Below are 6,247 nucleotides of genomic sequence, written 5' to 3' on the forward strand. Positions count from 1 at the left end.
GCGCTCGCGGGGAGGGGGGGGGAAGGCGGGGCTACCGGGGAGCGCCGGGGCCGCGTCGGGGTCCCCGAGGGCGGGTCCCCCACGCCCAGCGCCCGGGGCGGCGGCGGCGGCGGCGGCGGCACCACCTGTGGGGGCGGGGGCGGGGGTGCTGAGGCAGGGCTTCCCCCGCCGGACGTGACGTCACGCCTCCCGCGCGCCTATCAGGGGCTTCCCCGCCCCCCAGCCGAAATCGGCATCTCTCCCACCTTCGCCTCCCTCGCTCCCGCCCTGCCTCCCTGCACCCTGGCGGCGCGCCCGCGTGTCCGCTCCCGCAGCGCCGCCTTCCCCTCCGCGCGTCGTCCCCCTCCTGGCCTGCACCGCCGTCCCGGCCCCTCGCCCCCCCACGTCCACCTCAGTGGCCTGTCCCACGGCTCCGGCTCACACCTGAGATTTTGGTGGGGAGGGTCGGGGCGGGGGGCTGTACGCCGGAAACCAGCTGGGACGCCCGACCCCACCCTTTCTCAGCCCTGTAGGGAGGCAGCCAACGACTTAGTTATTGGACATGCTCAGCCGGGTTTTGGTCTCCTCCGCGTGGGTCCTGGAGAATCCAATGTGACCCAAGCAGAACGTCTCTATAGGCTGGGGTCACTGGGCGGTGGCGGGTAACCTCGGAGCAAGGATGGGTTCGGGGCCAACAACAGGTCAGGTAGCTGGGGGGTGAGCAGGGCGTGCAGGCCAGAGAGCTTGATGGGAGAGGCCGGTGGGGCAGCACGCGAGGTGGTCAGAGTGGGTGGGCCGGCAGTGCCCTAGCTGCAGGGGAAGTGGGGATGAGGGTCAGTGGTAGGGGAGGTAGGAAGCTGAGGGCTCTGGTATCTGGAGGGCTTCCGGGCTCCTCTCCTCCCCAGCTGCTGCGCCCCTCCCCTGGCCTCCACTCACCCCACTGCCCTGGGGCAAAGGCCTCAAAGACCACCAAGGCCACCAGGCCCCCAGGCCATGAACCCACATACCTAACTGGCAGAAATGGGAGGACGGCAAACGAGTCAGTACCCTTGGCAGAGGACCCCGAGATAACTACCATGTGGCAATAAGAGCCTCAGGGCTGTGGTCTCCCCTCACTGCAGGGAACGGTAGCCGGTGCGTGCAGGGTGTCAGCTGTGTGGGCTGTGAGCGGGGGGTGGGGGGCCCTCCCTCCCTTGGGACTCACGGGAGCAGTTGGCTCTGCAGCCCCAGAAGGGGCCTGGGGTCTCCTGCCCTGCCTCCCAGAGAAGGCTGCTCCCTTCACCCGGAGACACTGAGTCATTGTACCAGAGGGAGGCTTTGGGGACCCAACCCGAGTGTGCAGACCTCCTGCCCTCCCCACGCACCTGCTGCCTCATCATGTTGGTGACTCACGGACCCCCGCACGGCACACACAGACACACGGGCCTGTTCCTTCTTGTCTCCCCCTGGCACAGCTGCCCGGACACCTCCCCCTCCACACCACATGCCCGCCCGGCTTGGCAGGCAGCCCCCGATAGGGTTAGGAACACCGGCCCGGGCACTGGGCACTGTAGGAGCTCACCTCTGGCCTCCAGGTCAGGCAAGAGCCTGGACCCGGGCCTAAACTCGCCCAGGCTCTCTCTCTGTCTTGTTGTTATGGTGATCGCCGTTGCCACCTCTTAATCCGACTGCTGGGAAATTCCTCAGGGTGGGGTCAGTGTCCAGTGCATTTCCGGGCCTTCAGACAACAGTGTGGCCGGAATGTCCGTGCACCGCGCGCACAGCTCAGGTCTCCAGCGCCGCCCTGCCCGGGCTCCTCCATCCCATAGAGAAATCCTTCCCACCACCTGCAAGGTCAGTCCCACCACCTGCAAGGTCAACGAATCACTCCAGCATCCCGCAGGGGCAAGAAGAGCTGTGATGAGGGCCCCTCCTTGGGGTCGGCACATGGCCAAGGGCGGGGGGTCAGCAAGTGGGATGGTCCTCGTGGCTCTGGATGGGGCTGTACCTGCCGGAGAGCCTTGATGATGAGGGGCCGGGAGGGCACGTGCACAGGGCAGCAGGCGAGGCAGCAGCAGACCTGGGACGGCTAGATGGTCGCCGCTGGAGGTGGCTCTGCTGAAGGCTGCCAGATGTGGGGGCCTGAAGGGAGGGGCTGGCTGCACCTCCCTTTCCGTCTTCTCTCTCGCGTCGTCTGGTTTCCAGGGCCTTCCTTGCTCCCCCACCCACGGGGCGTGCTTACGTTTTACAGGCTGTGTACACGGGTACTGGGCCAGGACGAGCTCTCCGACCCGGGCCATAGGCCCCAGAGCAGCTGCTCCAGGTGCCGGCCGAGACCTCCTGCTCCTGAGACACAGGCTGCCTCTGTTGAGCCCGCCCTGCTTCCCGCCGTGGGCCTGGAGAGCCCAGGATGAGGGATGCTTGTTGGCCAGGACAGGGCACAGCGTGGCACCAGCAGCCTGGAGGGGCAGGAGCAGGGCCAGGTTACGCTGGGGAGGACCACGTGAGCCTGCCAGGCCAGCCTCACCCTGCGCGCCCCTACGTGCTGTCACCCACGCGTGGGACAGCCATCGGTCGCGTGGGAGCAGCAGTGGGACTGGGTGGGGTCATCGCGGGGAGCTCCGGGGGTGAGGGTGTGGGGCTGACAGAGTCCTCCGTTTGTGCCCCTTGTCCCAGCCCCTGGGATGGGACCAGCCCTTCCTGACTTGGGGAGCTGCCCCGACCACCGGGCAGGCACAAACACGACAGCACTAAGGAAGGCAGGAGTGAAGCAGGTGTTTATGTGCTCGTGGGAAGGGAAATGGTCCTGAGCAAGTGGTGTGTGACAGTCACTGGGTTTGCCCTTTTGGTGGCACCAAGTGAGGAGCTGGGAAGAAAGGGACCATTTAGAGTCAGCCGGGGGGGGGGGGGCGTGTGGGCCCCCCACATTTCCTCTTCTTGAGGAGAGACCTGAGTCCTGGAGGGCACTGCTTCTCAGGGTCCCACTGCCCCCTGCCTCCTGCCCCTGGCCAGGAGGAGTCCTGGCATGTGGGGCCCCGATGGCCCAGAAGAGGACAGACCTCGGACTCAGGGCCACGGGCCGCTGGCCTGCACTTCCTCCGGAGACATGGAAGCTCCCCGGCTACTGGGGAGCAACGGGGGTCTTTTTCTGTTGGGTCTCGTGATGACTTTTGGCCACCCCCAAAAGCGAGTTTCCAAGTAGACTGAACAATTAAAGTCACTTCCATTCACGCGTGCCTGCTCAGAATGTCACCGCCAGCTGTGTCCCGCGATAAGGGCTGAGTCCTGCTGGCAGTCAGAGACCACTGGGTGGGGATGGCTGGGCTGTGACACCCTGACCTACTGGGACCCTGGGAGGTGTCACGATGACCCGGGGAGAGCAGAGGGTGCTAGGGACCCCTGGGCAGAGCAGAGGGCGCTAGGGACCCCTGGGCAGCAACCTGGTGGAGGAAGTGGGCACCACAGGGCGTGGCTGATGGAGAGGGTGTGACACGGGCCAGGCAGGGGCTTAGCCAGGCAGGGCTCTCTGCAGCGGCAGTCGGGGTCTCCAATGGACAGCAGCTCGGCTGGGGGGACTCTGAGTGGCTGTGCAGAACCATGGAGACAGGAAGGGAGCTGCCCTCTGACCTTTGCTGCCTTGAGGATGCACCCACTTACAATGGCTCTCCGCCTCTTGATGGCGACACTTGGGGAAGTCGCTTTGAGTCTCTCACGTCAGCTCAATAAGCTGTTTGTTCTCTTGTCCTACAAAGAACCTGGGCCCAAGACCACCCCCAGGGATTGCTCTAGTATGGAGTGTCTGAAACGCAGCCTCGGTCTGGGTCTGCGGCGCGCTCAGTGGGATTCTGGAAGCTTCCCCCCCACCAGCCTAGGCCCGGTTCCCAATCCAGAGCAGCTGGGCTCTGAGTCTCAGCTACAGGGCGCCCTTGCTCCCCACGCCTGGCAGGCTGCCCCTCTGGGCAGGAGCCGGGTGGAGTTTGCAGGACGCAGAAAACATGGGTGCCATTATTCTGCAAAGGTGGTCCTAGCCGTGCCCAGCCCCGCCTCTCCCCAAACCCCTGCTGGGGGCAGTGGACTTCAAGGAGAAGCTCCTTGGCAGTGTGCTCGGCTCAGCAAGCCCTTTGATCAGCCAGGGGTCTGGGCATGCCTCTCTTATCCGAGGCCAGGGGCGGGGCAGCCGTGCGAGGCTTGGTCACCCACTCGGGGCTGCGGGCCGCACCTCCAGGAGACGCTGCTGGGGGCGCTTTCCCAGGTCTGAGCACACACCCAGCTGGAGGACGGGGCCCACACACTCAGCTCTGGCCTGGGGCCGGGAGTGGTTTTCCCTGGGCTGCCTTGCTCTCTCTGGCTCCTTGGCCCGGCTCCTGGAGGAAGGGGAAGCCCAGACACAGAGCACCAGGCGCAGTCTGACATGTCGGGACCAAGCGCTCCGGGGCCCGGTGCGTGGAAACGCGTGCGCAGCCCCCTTGGGCGCCGGAGCCCCGCGAGCTCGGTGCGTTCCTGCTCGGCTGCCTGCTCTCCCTCTCGTGGCTTCGGCCTGCCCCCCTCCCTGCCCCCCTGCCCTCCTGGGCTTCTCAGTCTTTTCCCTCTCCAGTCTGTGTGGCCAGGCCGGCTGCTCCAACGCCAACTTCAGTCAAAAGCCGCAGCGACTTGGCCCGCGGAGCAGAAGAGCAGGAGGGCCCTTAGCCGGTGTGCGTCCGGGCCCGGCCCACTCCCTGCGCCCCCCCCCCCCCCGGCTGAACTGACTGGTCCAATAAACTAATCCAAACTCTTCCCCCTCCCAGGACGTCGCCGGCCTACCCCCAGAACCTTCCTCTAATCTTAGGGCAGGTCTGAGAGGTTACTTCCAGTTCAAGAGGCTCGGAGCTGAGGGCCTTGTGTGCACGCAGATGTGACTCCTGAGACCTCCCGGGGAAGTCACTCTGCTGGGTGAGGCCTTCCACTGTCCCTCTGTCACCCTTCCCAAGGTGTGGACCGGCCTGTCCCCAGGGCGTGCTCAGTGCCCAAGACACAGAGCAGTTTCCGGGGTGCAGATGAGCTCAAGGTGCCCAGTGCAGGACTTACTTCTGGATGAGCTGGTTGACGACAGGTGCTGCCCACCCACTGGGCCCTGTCCCCCCGGCACCGTGGTGACCAGGGGTCCACCACGAGGCTGGAGACCTGGTTTCCACTTGTCATTTTAAAGAAGAAACAAATCCTGCCTTGGTTGGCAGCTCCTGAGCAGGGGCGGGGTCTGTGCACCTGGCCAAGGAGGCTCCAGGCCTGTCTTGGGTCAGGGTCTGGGGTCCGGTGCGGACCCGGTATGGACACGTGGTACTCAGACCCGCCTGGAATGTATGAGGCTGGCTGGGGCAGAGCAGGGCTGGGGTGTGGGGAGGAAATCAGGGGCTGCAAGGAAGACACTTCTGCTCAGGGGGGACCCGCCAGAGTCCCAGGGGCAGGGTCTCGCCACCTCGGCAGATGGGGACAAATCCCAACATGGACCGTGGGGGGGCAGGCACCGACAGGTGGGGCTGAGAGAAGATTCCAGCCCCTCTGGCAGCTGAGGGGAAGCACCAGGTCCGCCTGTGTGTTTCTCTGCGCGGCAGTAAAATCCTGCTGCGTGGGAGGGGACATCTGATGGCCCACATGAGCAACCCCACCCCAGGGAAACAGGGCTGAGCTGGGGAGCGGGACCCCAGAGGCCTGCAGGAGGAGGGGCTGGTCTTCTCGAGATGGGGGGGCTGGCTGCTGGTCTCAGAGGCAGGGGAGAGTGTGGGGACGGGCTGGCCGGGTGGGTGCAGCCGAAGGCGAGGGAAGGTTCAGGTCCCTGGCACTGCTCGTGGGCAGCTGTGCATCCCCACAGCACAGCAGGAACATCTCCAAGGATGAAGGAGGCACAGAGCTGAGGAACTGAGTGACAGAGGAGAGGCTGGTGACCACAGTCCATGGGGTCAGTTCTAGGGGAGCAGGATAGGGCCGTGGCCGGTCCTTGCACCCTTCCGTGAGGGTCTGGAAATGGTGTTCCCTGGAAGGGGAGAGACGGGCAGCTCACCCCTCTTGAGGGCCCCCTGAGGCGAGGGCTCAGCCTGGTCTGGCCAGGGAGAGACAGAGCCAGAGGAGGGAGCTGGGGGTGCCGGCCCGCTGTGCCCGAGGCCTCGGCCCGGGAACCTCTCAGGGGGCTGGCCTTGCAGGCAGATCAGGTGGCTCAGTGGCAGGTGGAGGGCCTTCCAAGGAGGCACATGGAGCGGGGGTGGGGTCAGCCAGTGAGGGTGGAACCAAGCCGAGGCCATGCGTGCAGGTGCTCCTG

This window comes from Neofelis nebulosa, chromosome 2, assembly GCF_028018385.1.
Source record: "Neofelis nebulosa isolate mNeoNeb1 chromosome 2, mNeoNeb1.pri, whole genome shotgun sequence".
Lineage (NCBI taxonomy): Eukaryota > Metazoa > Chordata > Mammalia > Carnivora > Felidae > Neofelis > Neofelis nebulosa.